Source organism: Ixodes scapularis, unplaced genomic scaffold (assembly GCF_016920785.2).
Source record: "Ixodes scapularis isolate PalLabHiFi unplaced genomic scaffold, ASM1692078v2 PGA_scaffold3__209_contigs__length_174095766, whole genome shotgun sequence".
Classification (NCBI taxonomy): domain Eukaryota; kingdom Metazoa; phylum Arthropoda; class Arachnida; order Ixodida; family Ixodidae; genus Ixodes; species Ixodes scapularis.
In genome coordinates, this window is record NW_024609868.1 from 54,728,795 (window position 1) to 54,741,493 (window position 12,699).

Here is a 12,699-nt window from a genome sequence, read left to right on the forward strand (position 1 = left end):
TGTCTGTCCCCCTGTCTGATTTCTCGCTCTCCAAAATATCACAATCAAAAATATAAGGTTTTAGGAGAATGTACGCAAGGCTTTGGGTAAACTGAAAATAGCGTCGCGACGGCGACGCTAATTTTAGCTTACCCAAAGTGATTGTGTACGTAAGACTTCATTATTGTGCATAGCGTGAAAATGTTACCGCGAACAAGCGATCGGCGGCGTTGCTGTTTATCTCATAGAATTAAAAAGCTGCCATAAACACTATTGCTCTCTTTGGAAGTGCTTATCTGAGCCACTACCCTAGGCCCTAAAATTTGGTACCTGCTAATACCCTTCCGAAGTAAAATTCTAAAAGAATCGACAAGGTCGTTTTTGCAGCAACGGCGTCGCCGAATGTACTTAGGCCATTTCGCGGTTGCACGTTAAGGCCCGTTCACACTCTTGCGACCGAGTTCGACCGAGAGCAACCAAACCGGTTTTTAAGCCTCTTGCGATCTCTTAGGACCAGCTCAGCTGCAGCGCATCCGGTCCTAAGAAGTCGCAAAAGGCTTAAAAACCGGTCTGGTCTCTCTCGGTCGAACTCGGTTGCAAGAGTGTGAACGGGCCTTTATGGGGATCATCTTGAAATAAAAAAAAAACAAAAAAACTTTAAGTGGTTGAAGTAAGAATAATATATTACATCGAAGCCTACCTGAAAGGTGCATATTTTTAAAACACACCGGCTTCCAGAAATATTTCAGAACATGTATTCTTAAGCCGAAAAGGTGCGCTGACCAGGATTTGAACGATTAGCCTTTCGCGAAGAGGTTGGCATGCGCAGGGTTTTATACAAATGGGCTGAAAATGGACGGGTTCAAACGCAAAGGGTCTTTCGGGTATCAGTTGAAACAGGACGGATTCAAGTGAGAGGGGCGTTTCGGGAATGGGACGAAACGGGAAGGGTTCAAACGAGAAGGGCGTTTCGGGAATGGGACGAAACGGGACGGGTTCAAACGGGAAGGTCGTTACGGGAATGGGTCGAAACGGGAAGGGTTCAAACGGGAAGGTCGATTCGGGAATGGGTCGAAATGGGACGGGTTCAAACGGGAATGGGTTGTTTCGGGCTACACCCGACTGCCTATCAGGCCCGCGAATCAGCCTTTTTATTACTGGTCGTAGAAGGTCGACGGGAAACCCTGCCCCGACAAGCCTTATGTGCTGGAATTTGAAGCTATTTTCTGAAAGATTACAGCAAGACTTCATGAAGGATGAAGAAACATGGACTTGATGGTACCGTGTTTTGCCGACTTCGAATGGGCGCTAGAAAACGGTAGGGCAGGTTTTGCAGACCTTTGTTGAAAGGTCCAGCAAAGTCCAGTGGCACTGACATGAAGCCGCAAATAAAGGTACTGCAGACATTCATTCGAAGGTTCTTTTTTTCGTGAAAGTAAGGCTTGACGAGCAAGCCGAAGAAACGGCTGTAATACTGTCAGGAGAAGTTCGATCAGAATGAATGATTAGGTAATCGTCTACATATCTGAAGATATGGCAGCCAGGCGTGATGTCTAGTTGTGCTTTTATAGCTCTGTCGACGAATAAAAGAAATAACTCGCAGAGAACGGGGGCGAGGCATGAGCCGATGCAAACTCCTTTCTTTTGGCGGTAGATCCCTCTCTCGTGTTCAACTAGATGAACTGGAGATATAGATGAATCAGGTACACGAATCCATCAACGGAGACATCGGAGGAATTCTGAAAATCCACGGCTCCGTGCTCAAAGATGGCGTCGGAGATTGAGACAAGCAATCCGGGAGGATCTAGATTGAAATAGACGTCTTCTATGTCAAATAAAAAAAATAGAGTGCGGCAAAGAGAAGAAATGTTAGGAACTGATGAGAGAAATGAGTTCTATTGAGTTAGACATTCTCAAGGGTTGATGAAGATGGATGCAGGACAGATGCCTTTGTAGAAAGAGCCCGAGGTGCTTCTGCCAACAACCTTTTCCTGACACAATACTTCTGAGGGGAACTCCAGTCTTATATGTTTTTGCAGTGAAGAAATTTGAAAGGTACTGCTTAACTGGACTACTAATGGCGGTTCTTTGGGACGATTGGTTCAACGACGAGCAGAGTTGTGTAGCTCTTGACCTGAGGGTCCCGGACGGTCGCGATTTCAGTTTGAGAAAATTCTTTGAAAGGGCGGCGTTCACCTTATCTCCAAAATCTCCCTCCTCTAGCGCAACGAAAACACCTGTCGTATCGGATTCTAACAGCTTTAGGTGTTCTTGACAAAGCTCTTGAACAGCGCCGTGTAGCGAGATCTTGCCTGGCTTGGGGGGTGGGTGGAAACACACGGCGCGGATGGCGGAGCCGAGAAAATCTTGCCTCTGTGGTTCTGGGACGGCAGCGAGGACTTGATGTACGGAGGCGAGTTGATCAACCTTCTTAGTGGGAAGGTCTGGGGTGAACTTGAGGCATTTGGAGAGTAAATCCATGGTGTCGGACGAGAGAGCAGTGTTGTACAAAAGGACTGGTGGTTCGAACTGCGTCTCGTTCAGCTTACGGCAGGAGGCAGTCACTCCAGCGATGACTTCTTTCCATGAAGCTTCAAGGAGGCGTGACACGGTATCGATGATGAACAGGTACAATGGATGCGAGCGGAAGCCAGAGCAAAACAAGTTCGTCATGCAGCTGGGAAGGATCGTCCCCAGAAGCTGGCGTTCTAAGGATATTTCTTTCCTCGATATCTGCATGATGCGGTAGATGGAGGCCCAGTTGTTGCAGTGGAATCTAAGGACGTAGGCCACTCCAGGATGAGGGGGACTCTTGCGAAGCTGCAGCCCGAGCGAGCGGAGCCTTAGACGGCTCCGCTCCCGTAGATCGTAGAAAGTCGCTCCCGTCGACCTTTTACGATCAGTAATGGAAAGGCTGATTCGCGGGCCTGATCGCCAGTCACCAGCCACAAAAAAGAAAGCCCAATTCGCCGCGTCATTCCTTACGTACACGATTCAGCCCACCGGATAAAAACCATTGCCTCAAAGTTTGACACGAGCGTTGTCTTTTTGTGACGCATGCGTCTTTAGCAACTCTGTCAACAAGTGAACAACAGCCGGATTCCGATTAGCTGCATTGTTAAACACGAAGAGAAGCTCATTCCATGCAAAGAAAAGAAAGTTTACTCCACTCCCTTGAGCTGCGGTCATCAATACACAGATCAGACAGGTAGATGCACTAATCACAGACTCCGGGAACACCACAACGAAGTTTCTAAGGCCTTTTCAGATTCCTATCATCCCATAGTCACACATGCCCGTTCGTGTTCGCTTTATCATCCCCTCTTTAATGATACAGAATTTTTTTTTTTTTTTTTTTTGGGGGGGGAGGGGGTGCATAACAGCAGATTTGGCAGGGAGATCATAGCCATGACCACAGCAAACAACAACGTCTCAAATCCTTCCTTCCTGCTGACCAAAACTGAGGTAGGTTGAATCTCTAAAATCCGAAATAAACCCACCTCTCTGACTTGCTCTTCGCGTTTTTTATCTCCCCTTTCCTCCCTTTCCCTCCTGGGTTTAGTCGGCTGCTCGCTGTGGGAATTTTCGATCGTCTGTTGCTAGTTGAAAGATGTGGTTGTGTTGTCCCAGTGTTAATTGTTTATTCTTTCTTCATCCATCTGTTGAACCAACACGCTCTTCTCCCAAGTATAAAAATACATATGATCATAAAATAACAAAGGTGCATGTCAAGCCAATACAATATTCCATCGACGTATATGCCAATAAGTATTGTCTTTTCTAGATGCTTCCCAACCTCTGGGCCTTCCTGAGGTGTCTGAAGGATGAACAACTACTGCAAGAACTGATGATGGCCCAGCTAGACGACGGGACAACTGCTGCCGCGTCTCGCGCAGAAATAGAAAGATGTGAATGAGCGCATATCTAGAGTTTTAGAGGAGCACTTCACCGGGTCTCCTTTCTGCACGTTTTGAAACATTGTTAAGAATATTCGGTTTTGAGTTCCATGCTGCAATGGCCCGTGCAAGCTCAATAAAACCGCATTTGTCATTTGTTCTATCTAAACCGTGTCGTGGCATATAGTTTATTCATTGCAATTTCATCGCCATTTTACAGACGTATTGAGAACCCCTCACGTTAAGTTTCAAAAACGAAAAAAAAATGTTCTTGACATTGCGTTGCTGGCGTTTATTTTCGTCGTTGAAGACTTTCTTTTAGAAATACTCCTCGTCCTGTCTTAAATGCGTTATTCTGGAAAGTGCAAGAGAACACTGTCATCATCACCCCAATCAAAAAAGAAAAAAAAATCCTGTGATTAAAGGGGTATTGGAACAAAGCTCTAGCGCCTATCTTATACACCTTTTTCAGAAGGACGCCGCCATCTTGAATGGCGTTACTTCCAGTGTGGGCGAAAACATTTTGCCGTCCCCACGCCAATAGAAGACATTCAGAATATAAGTGTAACCGTCACTCATTCTCGTTTTAACTCACCTCTATGCTTTTTTTATCGTTTTTTTTTTTTACTATTTGAAGGTTGCAAAGCTTTATTCTTTTTTGGTCGCCCATACTGAATGTATCTACCGAGTAGATGGGGACGAGCGTAAACGTAAAAGGTGTATGGTCTAAATCGTCGACTATGTTGGAGTAACACCGCTAAGACACAAATTTTCGTTCGAAAAGACACTAATACTTTATTTAAAACGATTACCGAATGGCACCTGGTGGACATTCTCAAAGCTTCTTGAAGTGTTATTACGTCAAGTGTCCCCCGAAAAAGCAGCGCCGCTCAGTGGAAGTACGGCGCCAAGCTCGGCCAATCGAACCAGATTTTCCATCTTTCCCGTGCCTATTCAAGTGCTGCGTCTGGGTCCTCGGTCGTCTTGAATGGCTAGGTTGTTGTAACCTGTTGACACAAGTAAGTGGCGAAGCTCTGAAACACGCCAGCTTTGCCGTAGACTCGCCCGTGCTGGGACCAGGGACGGCGCCAAGGGGATGCGAGGGGTGGCGGGCGCCTCCCCTAAAATTTCTTCTGCCACCCCAAGATGAAGCAGTTTTGTACACAAATAATTGCCTACGACGTTGGCTTGAAGACCCAGTGTAACGAGTGTCCAGACTTTAGAGCCATTCATGCGTTTTATTTTTTTTTTTTCTATTAACTTCCAGCCACTGGAAGTCGTACCGCGGGTAGGGTGCCTTCATGTCTCCCTAACCGCGGGCGAGTAAGCTATCAAGCGCTTTAGAAAAAGCAGCTTCCCTTTGCGACGCCTGCTGGCTTTTCTCTCCGTATTCCGCTCTGTGGTGCTTGTCTTCAGCGGAGACCGGAGGCGTGAACGAAGGAGAGCTTAGTTAAAGTCGAGGTCATGGGGAATTTCGGACTGTCTCGGAAAGGGAAGCAAAACGTGGTTGTGAGTCTGAGCACAGGGGGCAGAAACCCCTGCTGTGATACCCCCCCCCCCCCCCCCCTCCCCCCCGTCTTCCTCCTCATGTCTCCACATTTCCCTTTTCAATGAGCACACCGCATAAGCTATCTTCCATAAGCCCGTGGGCGACAGCACCTCAAAGCAACCGCCCCTCCCCCCCCCCCCCCCCCCCCCCCCAATTTGGTTCGCCTCCCCACTGCCCCCCCATTATGAAGATCCTGGCGCCGTCCCTGGCTGGGACAAATGACGTCACGAGTGCGCTGGAGGCGCCGGATCCCCCAGACGCGTCGCGGTCTGAGCGGCTACTATTCGAGGCTATTTAGAACGGAAAATATATAGCCATACACTCAAACTTCGAGTGTGCGATTGCCCTTAGCAGGTATTGTTAATCATGTTTAACTTATTTCTGAATGTGATAGGTATATTTAAATTTTGATTGTAATATCCCCGAAAGCAATCGCTCACACTAAGAATTTTTTTAAATTTTTTTGTCGATTTTTTTAAGAAAACTTTGAAACAGGCCCTTCAAAAACCTACGACTTTCTGGCCTCGGTCCCCTTCAAGGAAACGAAACGTCAACATAACTCGCGGGCTAATGCTCCGATCAATAGAAGGCGCACGCGCTCTCACATCGGACTAGCCCAAATCCGTGTTCGTCGGGCAAACATGCAAACTGCTCGCGAACCGCCTGCCGGCAATTTCCGCCGGGGCACTTCCGCAATAAACGCCAGATTGTTTGCGTGTCACCGAGGGTTCATCGCACGCGCGTGGCGCCGGCAAGAACACCGCAGCCCCGAGACGCGTGTCGGACGCGCCGCGGGTCACCGCGCTAATGGCGTCCGCGCCGAGACGTGATAACAGCGCACTGCCCCCGCTCGCCGCAGTCAGGTTATCTGCGCAGCCATATTTTATAAAAGCGGAGCCCTGACGGGGCACGCTCCGCGTGAGGTATCGCGGTCGGGTCCGGTGTTCCCAGAAAAGATAAATGGCAAGTGTTTGTGTGCGTGTGCGTATGTACGTGCGTGCGTGTGTGCGTGTGAGTCTGTGCGCGCGTGTGCGCGCGTGTGTGTGTGTGTGTGTGTGTGCGTGTTTGCGTGTGTGTATGGACAACATTCTTACACGTCCTACGTCACAGTTACGTTGCTCATTCATCACACAAGAGACACAGGACATGGAAGGAGCACGCTTCTGACAGTATCTGCGAACTGTATTTTGTATGACGTATTAGTAGTCGGACCACACACTGCAGATACATCCTCACAAGAGAAAGTGCTCGACCAAACGCGTCACTCTGGTCGGCCTTCTACGATTGGCCAAACACTCGATCTGATGTCTTAAAAAGAATTCATTCTTTGTGCGTGAGGAAATGTGTTTATTGAGAGAATGCATACATCACTCGATGAAGTAAGGAGGATCGGGTGCCAAGTGGCATAGCGCACACCATCTCGGAGCACCTGGAGCGAAAACTCGCGCCGCAGAACCCATGGAGGCATCCTGGGTCCAATGGCTCCCTGTCTGCGTATTTCGATCTGGATCAGCGTCGTACCTGCGAGCGGTCGTCTCGCGTTCCTGCGTGATGCACATTCAAGAGCTTAGGTTAGCAGTGTTACTGCACGGGCTAAATGTCTCATCTATGGCTGAGACACCAGACGCTCATCGAGGCTTACTAACTTAATAATTATGTTGTGTGTATGCTTATCACAGCAGGAAGTTAGTCAGTCCCAATGGGCGCCTGGTGTCTCAGCTGTGGATGAAAAACATAGCCAGTGCGTTACAACCGCTAGCATGGGGTCGTTAACGTGTGCCACGGGGTAGTGAGACACGACCGCACGTCGGAATGATGGTTAATTCAGATCAAAACGGGCAAACGTTAACTTGAAACCAGAAAAAGAAAAAAAAAATTACGCGGCCAATTTGCTTTTAGGTCTTTTTCACCAGGGCACCGCCATCTTGAATTGTCGTCACTTCCAGTATGGAAGTGACGACAATTCGTCACTTCCAGTAAAACAGGCACACGTTCTCGTTTTGCCTCCCCTCTATTTTTTTACTATTTGCAGGTTGAAACGTTTTATTATTTTGTCGTCGCCCATACCGGATACGCCTAATCGGTGGCTGGGGACGAGAGTACGCCAAAGTAACATGCATTACAAAGTGACTTTAACAAACAACACATACACAACTTTTCCAGGCATCACCCTTACAGTTGGCAGTTGCCGACTGGAACAAACTGGCAGCCAACATTGTGTCCTTAGTAAACGTCGACGAATTTAAAAGTCTGTGTGCTACCGCGTAAATTGATATGTACGCTTTCCACGTGTTTTCATTATATTGTATTTTTTGCATGATGTTTGTTCACATTTTTACTGTTCTGTTGTTGTTTTTTTGTTGTTTTTTTTTGTATACTGTTGAATTTCTCCCCTTCCTGTATGCCCTCCTGGAGCGCTTGTGAGGTATAAATAAATTAAATGAATGAAAGTAGTTAAATTGCATTTTCACGAAACCAAACAAACAACAATAAAAAAAACGTGTCGCAAATTAAACAAAGTGGCGATGCGCCTTTTTGCAGTGACAGCAAATTATACTTTAAAAAAAATTAAATTCAGAACGCTGCAAGACTCAGAACTGTGCAAAGGTGCATTCGATGCTTCGTGTCGAAGTGAAGTGATCATTCATTCATTCATATTAGTGTATTTCTTTAATATGCTTATATTAATTTATTAACTCGTATGTATATTTATTCCTTTAATTTATTAAAGATGTTCTAACAAAATGACAGTTCTCAAGGACAGACAAACTCTGACCCCAGCAGAACACAACAGCCCTAATGAGGATATCAGGCTATCTAAGTAGAACTAAACTTGGATTGAGCGCGTTGGGGATAGATTAAAAAATACGAAAGAGTTAGACAAAAAGGACGAACAGGACAAACATCTTTCGAAGATGTTTGTCCTGTGCGTCCTTTTTGTCTAACTTTTTCGTATTTTTGTATCACAGTAGCTATGCAGTTTTACGTGGGAAAGGCAGAGAACGTCTGCACGGGAGCAGGAGGAAATGTCCACAAGATACCGTGGCCACCCTAAAGCGAGGTGTTCAATGTGGCACTGCCTAGGGTCGGCTAAGTGAAGCTCAGTGCAATGGCACTGCAGTGACAGTGGCCACAACTCGCGTAATTTTATCCATTGCAGTCTTTGGGGTGATGTTAGTTCTAAGTTAGTTCAACTTTTCTTCAGCAGTTCGAAGTTCGTTGAACTTTTAAACTTCGCAAGTTCTGAAGTTCGAAAAGTGTCGAATTTATTATAGTCAGTTACAGGTCATCAAAAGTTTTCGAGGGAAAGGAAGGCTGAGGAGGAGGAAACAGACGGAACGCCGGAGAGAGTAGGAGGTTTTCTTCTCTCCTCTTCAGCATTCCGTTTGCGTCCTCCTCCCCAGCCCTCCTTTCCCTCGAATACTTTTCTTAACCTTCAAAAGTATGAAAATCGTAAAATTTCTTAGCGCGGCAAACTAGAACGCTCAGAAAAAATCGATTTCTGAGCGCGTAAAATTCAAAAGGTCGAAAATGGTTGATTTTTTTAAGGTAATAAGATAGAAAGTTCGAAAGCTTCCGAACCTTTCCAAACCTCTCCGTTATATCTTCAAACATCAGGTTCGAAAAAAGTTCGCAGAATCATTACTCATTATTCCCAACCATATATAAATCACCCCCCTAGCGCTACGACGAATGCGCTTTCAAAATAAACAGCTAGATGGGCTAACGTGTTAGCTGAAATAAACGCGGCGCAAAAGCACATGAGCCAGAAATAAGAAGACAGGACAAGCGCTGTTTTCTCCTTCTACTCGTCCTGGCCCTTTTGCGTTGTGTTTATTTCGATGTTCGCTTTCAAACACGGATGCAATGCACACGCTCGCACGTGCATCTATGCATTCAGAACGATATCAGGTTGGCATCGATCACATTTGAGAGACCACATGCGCGGACCTCTCTCTCCAGGCTACCTGGAGACGTCAGGCTGTTCCAGGAAAGCAATTTCTAACAAAGCCTCGGCCAGAAAAATGGATTTCAGTATAATGAAAACAGATGACTCGCACGCCCAGATGCGAGATTCCCAGTATGGTTTGGAGAAACGCGAAATAAGCGTATACAGACCTGTCTCGACGTATCTACACGCAATGATGCCGCGCAGTCGTTTGTTGTGTCGAAATATGCGCGCACCAAGCACTTCAACTTCAGGCGACTTCCAGTGCCGAGCTAGTGGTAGTTTCTGCGTAGAATCATCCGCGGGCAGCATAAAGCGAACAATAAAAAGTGTTCCCTCGTCTGCCGTCAGCCTCCGCATTCAGATTTGAGGTCTGAGCAGTGAAAACTTCTCAGCTCGAGGCATCGATTTATTCGCTGTCCGTGTCTAACACGCTGCCCAGCCTGTCTGTTATGCCCCCCGCATCGGGAGAGCTAAAAACAAAAGCAAGAAATTCTAGTATGAGCAAGAAAATTCAGAAAGAAAACGCCTTTCGAACTTTACCACATAACGTATGGTTACGTTATCTTTTACTTCTTTTTGCGGGTTATTTTCAGACAGAGCAACGCTTTCGCTTTAACGGTGGGATCTTTTTTTCTTCTTATTTTTATCAAAAAACACCACAGAGATTGAAAGTTTTCGTGTGAAAACAAAAGACAAACAAAAGAAACAACATGGGGAACTTTCGTTATTTTATCATTTTCCGTTTTTGTTTGTTTGTTTTTTGCGTCTTCGGAATAAACCGATAGCGAAATGCACGTGCTTACAGATGCAGTGCCTTGTCAAAATAACTTTACACTTGAGAGCTGCATACGAAGTTCCTCGAGCTAACTTACAACCCTGGCGAACAGATCGTAAAAAAAGTCGGTGCATACCCTCGCGTTTATTTTTTTTTTTAATTCTTTTTTTATTTTTGTGGTCATTTTTATAAACTTAACAAAAAATATGGTTGCTCGAGGAACGCTATACCTATTTACGCTTGATGTGGCACGGTGTGTTGCAGATGCGTACTCAAAGAAAAAAGGCCCTTAGTTTATTTAAAATTACATTCTTAACTATCCCTTTACGGCAACCCATGCAAATCTGGAGGAACACACGTCATATTGAGTTGAATATCATAGGAAGTACTGCTTTCTTTTTCACCCATCGGCGTTTAAAGGTGAGCATCATGTGTATATTCTTTAAATCTTGAAAGTGGACTGAAGAAACTTCTCACGACGTCTTTTGAGAACTCTGAGTTGGTCCACGTACATACGTCGTAGGAGTTACAGAAGCGCCATTTAATGTCATCATTGATCACCAAACACGGGTGATATGACATACCGACTGGATACGTGCACTCACTTCCCACTGCTGTTTTTTTTTTTCTTTTTTTTTTTTTTTTTTTACTATTAAAGGGATATTTTAAAGAAATTTGAAATATACCAGTCGTGTTCAGATATAGGCTGAATAGGATCCACAATATCCGTAAATGTCGATCTCGCGTTTGTATTTTGAGCCTGATAGCTATAATTATTCGTTATAAACGGCCCACTCTGACCAGCGCTCGGAGAGCAGCCAGCGGAGAGCAAGTGACACCCAGCGCAATTGCGACGTAGCCTGTCTCGGGACAACCAAAGCTGCGGCGAGGCTGACGTCGACAAGACAATTGCAAGCAGGGCATATGGCTATGGTGCCTGGAACACGTCCCGGACTGGTGTGTTTACAGCGTCCAAAAAAGCGGTCCCTCGATTTCCGCCTGGTGATGTCATAAAAGTGTTATGCTGTCGCCGATCGCGATCCTGGCGGTGTTCCAACAACTGTGGTGATGTAGCAGATGCCTGTCCTGCTGCTGGTCGCACTCCAGTGTGGCAGTCCGCGGAAGTTTCAGCGGCCAGATGTTGGGACGCCGCGACAACAGCGACACTCGCGTTCGGTTGTGCTACTCGCAGCTTCTCGTTAGTATTGCTACGGTCAACCGCCAGGATCGCGACATGCAACAGCATGACACTTCGGCTTCTGTGACGTCGTTTGTTGCCACTTCGAGAACACTTTTTATGTATGGGCAGCATAGGACGCTAAGCACACCAGTCGAACACGCGCCTCACGCTCCAAAACATGGCAGCCGCCATGCCTCTGCTCGTGCGGGGCAAGTACGTGCAATTACAAGCTCGCCAAAGCTACGTTCACGCGCACGCTGCACAGGCATCGTCACTACTTGGTCACTACATGTCAATGTTCATAGACAGACTACAAACGAGGCTTTTGCGGCATCCACCAGGTGCCATTTGCTAATCGTCTAAATTCGTTTTAAAATTCCTTTTCGTGTTGTTTTTTTCAACAAGAGATAGGGGTGTCCGATGTGCCACTACTCCCTTGAACACGAACAGACCAAGAAATAAGCGCAGAAATTTCGTTGTAGTATCTCTTTAAACGATTATTAGAGAGCTTTAGTAGATCGTTCCGATACCTCCGATAGGCCCGATAACGATACTATGAATGCACAAGGGAGGCGGTGGCGGAGTATCGCGTATCGTTATCGGAGTCATGGGAACGATCTACTAAAACTCTTTATTGTTGTTTAGGGCTTCGGAAGGAGCACGTGTGACGACGAGACAAGCGCGCTCACGTGATTAGGCACACGGAACGGAGCCCGATGTGCGCGTTTCTTATCCCGCAAAAATGGCCGTTCTGCAGATGTCGCTTTTCCACGGTGCACCTGTGCTCTATGGGAAGCGCACTCAACAGCGCTGACTCACCCACCCAAGCAGGCCCACCTCGAGCAATACGGAATATAGTTCTTAAAACAGTTTGAAAACCAGGGTTTGTGTAATAAAAAAGTTTAGTTTCGGTACATTCATAAGACATAAAGAAAACGCTAAAATAACGAGACGGGGCGGCGTAGTGTACAGTGGCTAAATTTCAGGGCCAAAATATCCCGTTCCCTTTCCTACTGAAAAAAAAAAAAAATGCTTAACAAATTAAAAAGAGACCATGCAAGAAAATAATAATAATCCATGGTTGTGTCGGGACCGCGACTGCGGAGTCTGGCAAGTAGGAATATTTTTGAACTTTTGAATGTCATGTGTGCCCGTTAGACAGTCTGCAGCTGCGCACGCGCGCGTTTCCGAAGAGAGAGGGTTGCTGGCGGTGCGCCGCCGCGCCAACGCTGACCAAGGCCACACGCGGCCGCAGCTCCTGCAAGAGGAAAGGTCGCTTCCCGCAACACCTGTATCATAATCCAGCGTCGAACTCCCCCGGTCGTTTTGGAGCGCGCCGGGATAGTGGGAACTGATCCAAAACGACGA